Source organism: Papio anubis, chromosome 11 (assembly GCF_008728515.1).
Source record: "Papio anubis isolate 15944 chromosome 11, Panubis1.0, whole genome shotgun sequence".
Taxonomy (NCBI): Eukaryota; Metazoa; Chordata; class Mammalia; order Primates; family Cercopithecidae; genus Papio; species Papio anubis.
In genome coordinates, this window is record NC_044986.1 from 64,947,763 (window position 1) to 64,961,853 (window position 14,091).

Below are 14,091 nucleotides of genomic sequence, written 5' to 3' on the forward strand. Positions count from 1 at the left end.
ATAGATATATAGTTATTACCTTCAATTTCACACCTTGATGCATGGAAATCTTTTTTATCTATATTTAATACAACTGTGAGTTTTGATCTTTTATAGAGATTTATGTCAACAGAATTTTGAAACAAGTTCATATAGTAGTGGCCTTTCATAGCAATGGAAGACAGCTGAGAAATCACATAGTTAAATCACTGGGGCCCAGAGAGTAAATCTTAATGCTAGATTGTAATTAGAATTTAAACTGATGAAGGCCACTTTGTGTTGAGAACTGTAGGGAAACTTGATTTTCTTACCCAAAGGGTATTTTACCACTGGGAAATAAACAAGTATCAAATGCTTATACTGTATAGACTTTCAATTCCCCTGAAACTAGTGTTAAGCATATACAAGAAGTTATAAAGGCGTGGATGATTGAAATAATTAAGGAAAGTATTTCCACTGTATATACGACCCAGCCATGCTTACAGAGTTCATTCATGTCCTTTGCCTAGTTAGCCTCACAATTAAGTCCCAGCATAGTTTATTTTGATGTAGCTGTCTACATGTATTGGAATACTATTTTATTGCACATAGCTCCTAAACGTGCCCATAAGTATATTGAACACCAGTTGTGTGGCACACTCAACCAAGTGAATGTAATCAATACATAATTGCTGAAGGAGTCTGCATTTATCCAAATCAAATTATGCTCCATGTTGAGCTAAGTTTTAACAGCTTTAGAAAATGATGTCATCCATTGCTCTGGAATGCAATTCGGAAAGTCAGAGTCAGTATGTTCTTCATCAGAAATTAAATTTGTGTGTTTTCTTAGAATGTATTGAGATTTATTGGCATGTTCTTGCTTTTCCTATATATAAAGTGGAAACTGAGTTCCTTTATTACTTCCTGAGATGGTAGAGCTGACTTTTATGCAGGACATCATCACTATATTTTTTTGCGCATTGATAGCTACAAATTTTATATTATTATTATTTTTTTTTTTTTGCTACAAATTTTAATTTTCTACCTTTCAGTGTCTCGATGACTTTTTAATTCTCTGTTTCTTCTGGGCTTCCAATCATATACCATTGTTTGCTTCAAAAGGGATATATTTTACTCAAGTAATCCAAAGATATTCCTAATTTTGCCACTCCTCATTTTCACTTCTCTTTAAGGGCCTTTATAGTATGTTCTAATTTCTCATTTGATAGTATGCAACATTTAATATTTCTAGCTCTAAAATTCCATCATTAATTATTTTTTTCTTTTCTTTCTTTCTTTTTTTTTTTTTTGAGAGGGAGTCTTGCTCTGTCGCCCAGGCTGGAGTGTAGTGGCGTGACCTTGGCTCACTGCAACCTCCGCCTCCCGAGTTCAAGCGATTCTCCTACCTCAGCCTCCCGAGTAGCTGGGATTACAGGTGCCCGCCAACACACCCGGCTAATTTTTGTATTTTAGTAGAGACAGGATTTCACTATGTAGGTCAAGCTGGTCTCAAATTCCTGACCTCAAATGATCTGCCCGCCTCAGCCTCCCAAAGTGCTGGGATTACAGGCGTGAGCCACTGCGCCCCGCCAATCACTTCTTTATCAGCTGTACTTCTTTCCTACCTTTACTGTAATACTTATGATCTTGCCTGGGTCATGAGTTTTCTTCTAGTTTGTTCAGCTATAGATGTCTTTTATGTTGGAGCAAAACTAGGTCCAAGGTAGGAATGTCATTATTAGATGTAAAACATTAGCTGATTTAACCAATTTATGTTAGTGCAACTTTGAAAACCCTTCGTTAACAGTATAAAGCTAGGTTTCCTAAAAATAGAAATTTTGTCCTTGGCAGCTGTTATGTAAGTCATGACCCTTGTCTTGTTCATAAGAAAGAAATTTTACAGCTGTCAGATTTTCATTTTAGGAGAAACAATGTTGGAAATTAATTTGGCGTCTTCTCCATTTGGCAAGGTATGAACCTTATAACACTTGACTAGACACTCTACTTGTTATTTTTCTTTTTTCTCACTTTACTGAAGCTGCAATATCACTAAGCGCACTTTCATTCTTTTTACAGTGTTATTTTTCTGATTTTCTTTAAATTAAAAATCTGTTGCTTCCCCTTCTCTGTCCTGTCTCCATTCTTCTGATCCCCTACACAAATACACGTGGTTCATTTAAAAAATAGCAACCATCTTGGTAAAGCTGTCTTTTCCATTGTGTCCCGCAAGTTCTTTTAGGTGTAACATCATAAGAAATCACAAACTTGTATTCAACTCTTTTCAGTTTTAGGCAAATTCCATTTTTAGGAATAATAGTTAAGCAGCCATAAGACCACAGGTTAATATTGAGTGCTCTCTCTTACTTTACCAATCCCAACAATGTTTAACTCTTATTTATTAGTTTTTGAGTGTTTTATGTAAAAATTGTGTATGAAGTTAAATATTCTAAGTTCTTCTGTATGGCTTTACTACATCTAAGGTAAATTTACTCCATTGGAATTCTTTGGTTTTGGCAGGGATAGGGATTATTCTATAATCTGGGTGAGAAAGATTAGGAAATGAACTGAAAGTAATTGGAAGAGGAGGCACAAGTAAACCATCAGAAACGCTTTTGACCATAAGAAGGGGAAATTAAGGGACAGAACGGAAGAAGCATTGTGCTCCTATCAGCAATCTGAGGGTTAACTCTACCTGCTCAAAAGCAAGAAATATTTTTAATATTTCTTCTCTCCACTCTGTACTAATTTTATCTGAAAAATTGCTGCTAAAATTTAGGAACCATTTTGAAAGCAACGGTAGTAATCAAAGGTATAATCCTCATGCTATATAATGTTTCAGATTATCAAACTGCTTTACTATGTGGAGCTTTTTCTGCCCATTACTAAGGGTTAGACGGAGAACATTGTTCCCATCTTAGAGGTGAGGAATGTGCAGATGGCAAGAATAGTAAATGGCTGGCTCCAAGTTACACAGCAAGTCAATCAATCAGAGACTAAAATATTTATTACCGGTAGACTGCTAAATTTCTGCATCATGAACAATGACTTGGAGAGGATGTTGCTGAGTAGAAATTTTGTCACACCTGATCTGAGAATATAACATTTGTTCATTTGCAAAAAACATGCTTCTGAAGTATTTTGTTTCCATTATTTATTTAGCCAGCTAGTTTCTTATGTGTACTAAAGAAGGTCTCCCAAATTACCTAAATTCCACAATAGGGCTTAGATTTATGAAGTTTTATATTTTTTCCTCCTTATAAAAAGCTCTTTTTATAAAAAATATCCCTGTAGTACTAAAACAGGGAGAAATCTAAATAATATATTTTTTAATATTACTTTTTTTAAAAACTAGGTTAAGCACCTCACAATCAAAATTTAATGTATTTGTTATCTTGAAATGCAGGAGTTTTTGAAGGAAATGTGGTAGGTAAACAATTTAGTTCCCAATTCCTGATCGTAAAAATGCAAAATTGGGCCGGGTGTGGTGGCTCACGCCTGTAATCCCAGCACTTTGGGAGACAAAGGCAGGTGGATCACAAGGTCAGGAGTTCAAGACCAGCCTGGCCAAGATGGTGAAACCCCCATCTCTACTAAAAACACAAAAATTAGCCAGACATGGTGATGGATACCTGTAATCCCAGCTACTTGGGAGGCTGAGGCACAGAATTGCTTGAACCCGGGAGGCGGAGGTTGCAGTGAGCCAAGATTGTGCCACTGGACTCCAACCTGAGTGACAGAGTGAGACTCCAACTCAAAAAAAAAAAAAGCCAAATTGTTGGTATCTCTAAGACAGAGCAAGACTCCCTCTCTAAGAGATAGTAGTGTCTCCCACTTAATTGAATTCGTTTTGTTTGCTTTGCTTTGATTCTTGCCACATAAAATCTGTGGGTCAAAGGCTAACCCAGAGATTTGCTTAGAGAGTTAAGAAAAATAATAAGATGTATTTGTAAATTTTTAAATAATGAAAAATGAGATGTATTTGTAAATTTTAAAATAACCTCTTTATAAATATAAATATCTTTATAAATATAAAGAGGTAGGATGTTTTGGCTATCTAATTAGCACATTCTGAGTCACACACACAAACAGGCCAAACAACTCTAGATATTCAAATAAATTCCCCTTTTGGTGATTCAGTTCAGTAACTGCCTGTCCTCATCAATGCCTGTTTGTGATGATGAAATAGTTGACAACTGGGACTTTACAAAAATAGCTCCTGAAAAAAATTAAATATTTTATTGCAATGTATGTTCATATTTTTTTTAACTTTTATGAAATAACATTGTGATAGGTGCTTTAAGATAAATATTTTTCCAGAAGTGGTTTATAGTATAAACTAAGGGCAGTTTTTACATTGTGATATGTGGGTGGATGGTCATATTTAGTTAGGTTATTAAGAAATCATGAAGTGTTCCCTAACAAGAAACTTGCAAAGCTATTTGGCAGGAAGAAAGTCATTAACTTCTAGTTTATCTTTTTCTCATGCTATATGCTTAATTATCACTTGCGCACCATTACCTTAATTCAAAGGAGAAGCCAGAATGTTTATCATTGGTGGGAGTAAAATATAAGCAGATTCTTTACCATGGTGAAATAGAATAATACTAATTCCCAATACAGAAATACTAATTTCATAAGCTAATATTCCTGTCTTTTAGCTGACTTCTTTCTCTCTTCAGGATATGTTTACTATTTATTATTTACCTTTGAATTTTTGCTTTGGGGGACTTTTACCTATTGCATCCTACTATATTAAGTATCCTTTACAATGAAATATCTTACCAAGGAAATGCTTTTAAAACTTCACAAATATCCGATTTCATTCTTAACATACGGGGGAAGCAGTAAAAGAAAAAGCACTTCACCATGTAGAAAGGAAAGTGATCATTTTAATTAAGATAATGTCAATTCATGATCAACATTTAATCCTCTGCAAACAAGGGAACACTTACTAGCAGTACTTGAAGACTTGTGAGTTGGAATTGCATGTTACTTGAAAGATCTAATTAAGCTAAATTTTGGTGCACAGCAGTTGTACATGATTTCATGTTTATGTAGCAAAATGCATTGAAATGTATTAGTGTTGAAACATACATGTAAAGGTAGTTGTGGAAATTGTTATATTTTCCTTGTGTGTCATTTATTTAGAGCATAAAGTTTTTTTTTAATTGTTCTAACTGAATAAGGCTAAATGAATACTGTAATTGAAAATATATTTTAAATCTTTGTCATGAGTTTTTTTAAAAAAAAAACTATTGCAAATTGTATCATTCCTGATTACACAGAACTTTGTGGGTGGTTTTAAATAAATTTTATACTTCTATTTTGCACCTGATAGTCTAATTTTTCTTTCCTCCTAAAAATCACATTTAAAAGTTTTAATATTCAATAAAATTCACACATTTTAACTACAAAGGACTATAAGATTTAATATTTGGAGATGACTAAACGTATGCATGTGCTCACCATAAAATCAAAATGGCTAGCATTTATGAAATGCTTATTACATGCCAGAAACCTTACACTTTATGTAAATTATGTAATTCCCGTGGTGATTCTATTAAGGACTCTTATCAACCTCATTACATAGATCTATTCTGAAACTTATTAAGTTCACAGCCCTAGTAATTGGCAGAGCTGTTACTCTACTCATGTCCTTACTTGGCTTTACAATTGTTTCAATAAACTTAATACTTTTCCTTAAGTCTGCTAAATTTAAACTTAATTCTGAATGCAGTTTGCCAACAGTATTTTACTGTTTTTACTTTTTTTTTTTTTTTTTTTTGAGACAGTCTCACTTTGTCGCCTGGGCTGGGGTACAGTGGCACGATCTTAGCTCACTGCAACCTCTGCCTCCTGGTTCAAGTGATTCTCCTGCCTCAGTCTCCTGAGTAGCTGCGATTATAGGGGTGCACTACCACATCTGGCTAATTTTTGTATTTTTAGTAGAGACATGGTTTCACCATGTTAGCCAAGCTGGTCTCAAACTCCTGACCTCGGGTGATCCGCCCACCACTGTCTCCCTAAGTGCTGGGATTACAGGCATAGGCCACTGCGCCTTGAAGCCAACAGTATTTTAAAGACTTCAATATTAAATTTTTTTTTTTTTTTTTTTCTGAGACAGAGTCTCACTCTGTCGCCCAGGCTAGAGTGCAGTGGGGCGATCTCAGCTCACTGCAACCTCTGCCTCCTAGGTTCAAGCAATTCTCCTGCCTCAACTTCCTGAGTAGCTAGGATTACAGGTGTGCACAATGACGCCTGGCTAACTTTTTTTTTTTTTTTGAGACGGAGTCTTGCTCTGTTGCCCAGGCTGGAGTGCAGTGGCGCAATCTTGGCTCACTGCAAGCTCTGCCTCCCGGGTCCACGCCATTCTCCTGCCTCAGTCTCTCCAGCAGCTGGGACTACAGGTGCCTGCCACCATGCCCGGCTAATTTTTTTGTATTTTTTATTTATTTTATTGTATTATTTTTATTTTTTTGAGACAGGGTCTTGCTCTGTTGCCCAGGCTGGAATGCAGTGGTGTGATCTTGGCTCACTGCAAGCTCTGCCTCCAGGGTTCAGGCCATCGCCTGCCTCAGCCTCCCAAGTAGCTGGGACTACAGGTGCCTGCCACCACGCCCGGCTAATTTTTTTGTATTTTTTATTTATTTTATTTTATTTTATTTTATTTATTTTATTTACTTTTTGAGACAGAGTCTTGCTCAGTCGCCCAGGCTGGAGTGCAGTGGTACAACCTCGGCTCACTGCAAGCTCCGCCTCCCAGGTTCACGCCGTTCTCCTGCCTCAGCCTCCCAAGTAGCTGGGACTACAGGATCCCACCACCACGCCAGGTTAATTTGGTTTTTTTTGTTTGTTTGTTTTTGTATTTTTAGTAGAGACGGGGTTTCACCGTGTTAGCCAGGATGGTCTTGATCTCCTGACCTCGTGATCTGCCCGCCTCGGCCTCCCAAAGTGCTGGGATAATAGGCGTGAGCCACCGCGCCCGGCAATTTTTGTGTTTTTAGTAGAGACGGTATTTCACCATGTTGGCCAGGCTGTTCTCGAACTCCTGACCTCAGGTGATGCACCTGCCTCAGCCTCCCAAAGTGCTGGGATTACAGGCTTGAGCCACCACGCCCGGCCTCTAGTTTACTTTTCATAAAAATTCCATTACAGGCCAGGTGTGGTGGCTCATGCTTGTAATCCTACCAATTTGGGTGGCTGAGGTGGTGGATCACTTGAGCTCAAGAGTTTGAGACCAGCCTGGGCAAGGTAGGGAAACCCCATCTCTACAAAAAGTACAACAAAATTAGCCAGGTGTGTTGGCAAGCACATGTAGTCCCAGCGACTTGGTAGACTGAGGCGGGAGGCTCACTTGAACCCAAAAGGTTGAGGCTGCAATGAGTTGAGATGGAGCCACTACACTCCAGCCTGGGTAACAAAGTGAGACCCTGCCTCAAAAAAAAAAAAAAAAAGATTGGCTGGGTGTGGTGGCTCACACCCACAACAATCCCAGCACTTTGAGAGGCCAAGGCGGGTGGATCACCTGAGGTCAGGAGTTAAAGACGAGCCTGGCCAACATGGTGAAACCCTGTCTCTATCAAAAAATTAGCTGGTTGTGGTGGCGGGTGCCTATAATCCCAGGTACTCGGGAGGCTGAGGCAGGAGAATCACTTGAATCTGGGAGGCAGAGGTTGCAGTGAGCTGAGATTGCGCCACTGGACTCCAGCCTGGGCAACAGTGAAACTGCATCTCAAAAAAAAAAAAAATTATATGTTACTGGGCATGAGGGTGTATGCCTGTAGTCTCAGCTACCAAGAAGGCAGAGGTAGGAGGACTGCTTTAGCCCAGTAGTTTAAGTCCAGCCAGCCTGGGCAACATAGCAAGATCCTATCTCTAAATAAAAACAAACAACATAAAAATTGTGTAAGAAACAATCGGAACATTTATTTTTTATAATTTCAGAGTGGGAAAAGCATGTCACAAAATTTAAGAGGCATAAAAGAAAAAATTACCAATTTAACTATATAAAAATAATAAGGCTGGGCATGGTGGCTCACACCTATAATCCCAGCACATTGGGAGGCAAGCAGGGAAGACTGCTTGAAGCCAGGAGTTTGAGAATATTTCAGGCAACATAGTGGGATCTCATCTCTACAAAAATTTAAGGCCTGGCGTGGTGGCTCACGCCTGTAATCCTAGCACTTCAGGAGGCCAAGGCAGTCGGATCATGAGGTCAGGAGTTCGAGATCAGTCTGGCCAACATAGTGAAACTCTGTCTCTACTAAAAATTCAAAAAAAATTATCCAGTGTGGTGGTGGGTGCCTGTAATACCAGCTACTTCGGAGGCTGAGGCAAGGAGAATTGCTTGATTCTGTAAGTTGGAGGTTGCAGTGAGCCAGGATTGTGCCATTGCACTCCAGCCGAGGCAACAGTGTGAGACTCTGTCTCAAAAAAATAAATAAATAAAAAATAAAAATGTCTGGGCGTGGTAGGCTGAGCTTGTAGTCCTAGCTACTTGAGAGGCTGAGATGGGAGGATTGCTTGCGCCGGAGATGTTGAGACTGCAGTGAGCTGTGATAGCAGCACTGCACTTCAGCCTGGGTGACAGAGAGAAAATCCGTCTCAACAAAATTTTAAATTTAAAAAATAAATAATAGTCCGGGCATGGTGGCTCACGCCTGCAATCCCAGCACATTGGCAGGCAGAGGGGAGCGGATCCCTTGAGGTAAGGAGTTCAAGACCAGCCTGGCAAACAATGGCGAAACCCCGTCTCGGCTAAAATAATACAAAAATGGCTGGGCGAGGTGGCTCATGCCTATAATCCCAGCACTTCGGGAGCTCGAGGCAGGTGGATCACCTGAAGTCAGAAGTTTGACCAGCATGGAGAGACCTTGTCTCTACTAAAAAAACAAAATTAGCCGGGCGTGGTGTCCTGTAATCCCAGCTACTCGGGAGGCTAAGGCAGGAGAACCGCTTGAATCCAGGAGGTGGAGATTGCAGTGAGCCGAGATTATGCCATTGCACTCAGGCCTAGGCAAAAAGAGTGAAACTCTGTCCAGAAAAAAAAAAAAAACAAAAAATAGTGAAAATGGAACCTTCTGTACAAAAAATTTTCCCAAAATCAAATTTGAAAAAACAAAACAAGTCAAAACCTAACATTAAATATTTGAAGCTTGGCCGGGCGCGGAGGCTCATGCCTGTAATCCCAGCTACTCAGGAGGCTGAGGCAGGAGAATTGCTTGAACCTGGGAGACGGAGGTTGTGGTGAGCCGAGATCACACTATTGCACGCCAGCCTGGGCAACAAGAGTGAAACTCCATCTCAAAAAAAAAAAAAAAAAATTGAAGCTCATATAACAGAAGACTAAAATAATGAGCTATCAAGAATGAATAAGGATCAGTGGCCTAATGGAAATAGAATAAAGGATAGGAACAATTGGCTAATAGAAAAGGAAATACAAATGTCTCTTACAAGTATAAAAAGATATCTTCATGCATAGTAAGAAAAATACTATTACTACATTAAGATGCCAACGATGGCCACCATGCATTCCTTTCCTCTCTTTTTGTGCATGACATATTCCCATGGAGTGGTGGCAACTGTTCTTCCACCTTCTGGAATTTGAGTTGACAGTGTTCCCTTCTTCACTTTGGAGCCCCGAGGTATTACGAGTGAAGGTCAGGTTGCTCTGGGCAAAAAAGAAGCTGAGAGTAATGGAGTACTGAAGTGCTAGATTCTGACTTAAGAAACAACACTGGGTATGTGAGAATCAGGTAACTCTAGCTCCAGCTGCCATGTGAATACAAGAATATGAGAGTCCTTAAGCAATAGCCAGATAGCTGAGCCCAGTCATTCCACAGAGCTAGCAGATATTGATATTTTAAGCCACTACATTTTGTGATGGTTTGTTATGCCATAAAGCACCATTATTCAGTGCTCCCATAAAGTGCTGGTGGAGTATAAATTGGTATAATTCTTTTTTTTTTTTTTTCTGAGATGGAGTCCCGCTCTGTTGCCCAGGCTGGAGTGCAGTGGCGCGATCTTGGATCACTGCAACCTCTGCCTCCTAGGTTCAAGTGATTCTCCCGCCTCAGCCTCCTAAGTAGCTGGGATTATAGGTGCGTGCCACCATGCCTGAATAATTTTTGTATTTTAAGTAGAGACAAGGTTTCACCATGTTGGCCAGGCTGGTCTCAAACTCCTGACCTCATGATCTGCCTGCCTCGGCCTCCCAGAGTGTTGGGATTATAGGCGTGAGCCACCATAGCCAGCCATAAATTGGTATAATTCTTATGGATGTAGAATTGGCAGTAACTATTAAAATCATAAATGCATGAAAACTGTGACCAAGCAATCCTTTTAAGAATGTTTTGCCGGGCGCGGTGGCTCAAGCCTGTAATCCCAGCACTTTGGGAGGCTGAGACGGGCGGATCACAAGGTCAGGATATCGAGACCATCCTGGCTAACACGGTGAAACCCGTCTCTACTAAAAGTACATAAAAAAAAACCAGGCCGGAGTGGTGAGCCTGTAGTCTAGCTACTCGGGAGGCTGAGAGGCAGGAAGAATGCGTAAACCGGGGCCGGGCTTGCAGTGAGCTGAGATCAAGCCACTGCACTCCAGCCTGGGCGACAGAGCCAGACTCAGTCTCAAAAAAAAAAAAAAAAAAGAATGTTTTTATTTTTTAGAGATGGGGGTCTTGCTATGTTGGTGAGGTTGGTCTTGAACTCTTGGCCTCAAGCAATTCTCCCACCTCATCCTCCCAAAATGCTAGGATTATAGTCATGAGCCACTTTTCCCAGCCTTAAGAAGGTATTCTACTGATAAAATTATACACAAGTGAAATCACATAATCACGAAGTTGTTTATTGCAGCACTGCCTATGAAAGTAAAGAAGAATAAGCAGCTCATGCCTGTAATCCCAGCACTTTGGGAGGCCGAAGCAGGCAGTTCACCGGAGGTCAGTTCACCTGAGGTCAGTTCACCTGAGGTTCGAGACGAGCCTGGCCAACATGGTGAAACCCCGTCTCTACTAAAAATACAAAAATTAGCCAGGCATGGTGGCACGTGCCTGTAATCCGAGCTATTTGGGAGGCTGAGACGGGAGAATTTCTTGAACCCCAGAGCTGGAGCTTGCAGTGAGCTGAGATCAAGATCCAGCCACTGCACTAGACTCCATCTCCAAAAAAAAAAAAGAATAAAAAAGGGCCTAAATACCCATCCATTTTAGATTGAGTAAATATCACACAGCAAATTCACACAAGAATAGGTACTTCAATGGTTTAAAAAAAAAAAAAAGTCGGGGAGGGGAAGCAATTTCTATCTGGATATGGAACAATTTCTTTTCTTTTCTTTTTTTCTTTCTCTGGTCTCACTGTTGCCCAGGCTGTAGTTCAATGGCGTGATCTCCACTCACTGCAGCAACCTCTGCCTCCCAGGTTTGAGTGATTCTTGTGCCTCAGCCTCCCAAGTAGCTGGGATTACAGACGTGCACCACCACCCCCACTTATTTTTATTTTATTTTATTTTATTTTTTGAGATGGAGTTTCACTCTGTTCACATCATTCTCCCGCCTCAGCCTCCCGAGTAGCTGGGACTGCAGGCATCCACCACCACGCCTGGCTAATTTTTTGTATTTTTAGTAGAGAGGGGGTTTCACATGTTAGCCAGGATGGTTTCGATCTCCTGACCTTGTGATCCACCCGCCTCGGCCTCCCAAAGTGCTGGGATTACAGGTGTGAGCCACCGCACCCGGCCCTAATTTTACATATTTAGTACAGATGGGGTTTCTCCATGTTGGTCAGGCTGGTCTCGAACTCCCAACCTCAGGTGATCTACACGCCTCGGGTTCCCAAAGTGCTGGCATTACAGGCATGAGCCACCGAGCCTGGCATTTTTGTATTTTTTTGTAGAGACATGTTTCTCCATGTCACTTACACTGGTCTCAAACTCCTGGATTCAAGGGATTCACCCACCGCAGCCTCCCAGAGTACTGGAATTACAGGGGTGAGCCACTCCACCTAGCTCATTTTCTTGTTTCTTAATTGCCTTTTTTTTTTTTTTTTTTTTTTTTGAGATCGAGTTTTGCTCTTGCTGCCCAGGCTGGAGTGCAATGGCACGATCTTGGCTCACCACAACCTCTGCCTCCTGGGTTCAAGCAATTCTCCTGCCTCAGCCTCCTGAGTAGCTGGGATTACAGACATGCAGCACGCCTGGCTAATATTGTATTCTTAATTGCCTTTTTAAAAAATTATTGCCGAGGTGGTGACTCATACCTGTAATCCCAGCACTTTGGGAGACTGAGGTGGTGGATCACGAGGTCAGGAGTTTGAGACCAGCCTGGTCAATATGGTGAAACCATCTCTACTAAAAATACAAAAAATCAGCCAGGTGTGGTGGTGCGTGCCTGTAGTCTCAGCTGCTCAGGAGGCTGAAGCAGAAGAACTGCTTGAATCCGGGAGGTGGAGGTTGCAGTGAGCTGAGATCGTACCACTGAACTCCAGCCTGGGCGACACAGCGAGATTCCATCTCAAAAAATAAAAATAAAAATAAAATTATTATTATTGGCCAGGCTTGGCAGCTCACGCCTGTAATCCTAGCACTTTGGGAGGCTGAAGCGGGTGGATCACCTGAGGTCCAGAGCAGGAGACCAGCCTGGCGAACATGGTGAAACCCTAACTCTACTAAAAATACAAAAAATTAGCTGAGCTTGGTCACACATGCCTATAATCCCAGCTACTTTGGATGCTGAGGCAAGAGAATCACTTGAACCTGGGAGGCAAAGATTGCAATGATCTGAGATCGCACCATTGCACTCCAGCCTGGGCAACAGGAGTGAAACTCCATCTCAAAAAAACAAATAAAAATAAATAAAATAAATTTTATTATTATTTTGGTAATTTTTTTAGTATTAACTTTTTTTTTTTTTTTTTGAGACGGAGTCTCAATTCTGTTGCCCAGAACGGAGTGCAGTGGCATGATCTCAGCTCACTGCAACCTCTGCCTCCCGCGTTCAAGTCATTCTCCTGCCTCAGCCTCCTAAGTAACTGGGATTACAGGTGCGCATCACCACATCCAGTTAATTTTCGTATTTTTAGTAGAGATGGGTTTTCACCATGTTGGTCAGGCTGGTCTCAAACTCCTGACCTCGTGATCCGCCTGCCTCGGCCTCCCAAAGTGCTGGGATTACAGGTGTGAGCCACGGCACCTAGGCAGTATTATCTTTTCTACAAGCTATTAATTGCCCTCAGTTCGAAGTAATTGTTATGTCAAAGAGGCATGTTTTGGGATGACATATTCTGGTTTCCTTCAACTCATAGCAGCATTATTCATACTAGCCCCAAAGTAGAAAAACGTAATAGATGAACTAATGTGTGGATAAGCAAAACGTGGTATATCTATTGTGTTAAAGAGAAGTTTTTAAAATCTGTTTGTAGTCATAATTGTGATCGTTGAGTTTTCATGTGTGAGATGTGTGTCACTCAAGCCTTTTTACAATGTCCGTATATTACATTAAAAAAAAAAAAAAAAGGGCCGGGCACGGTGGCTCACGCCTATAATCCCAGCACTTTGGGAGGCCAAGGCAGGCGGATCATGAGGTCAGGACATCGAGACCAGCCTGACCAACATGGTGAAAACCCGTCTCTACTAAAAATACAAAAATTAGCCGGGTGTGGTGGCGGGCGCCTGTATTCCCAGCTACTCAGGAGCCTGAGGCAGAAGAATCGCTTGAACCCGAGATGTGGAGGTTGCAGTGAGCCAAGATTACACCAGTGAACTCCAGCCTGGGTGACAGAGCGAGACACCGTCTCAAAAAGAAAAAGAAAAAAAAGAATGACATTTTTTGAAGCACGATAAGGAAGACTTTACTTGGGACCATTACGATTATGTATAGGGACCACTACAATGGGATTTTACAGTGGGAAAGAGAGTTGGCCTAAACTCTGAATAAAACATGGGCAAGGGGGGAATTTATAGCCAAGGAGCAGGTTAGGGTCAGTGGATAGAAAGTTACTAAGGACCAGGTTCACATCTGTCATCCTAGCGCTTTGGGAGACTGAGGCAGGAGGATCACTTGAGGCTAGAGTTCGTGACCAGCCTGAGCAACAAAGTAGACCATCTCTACAAAAAAAAATATTGCAAAAATCAGCCAG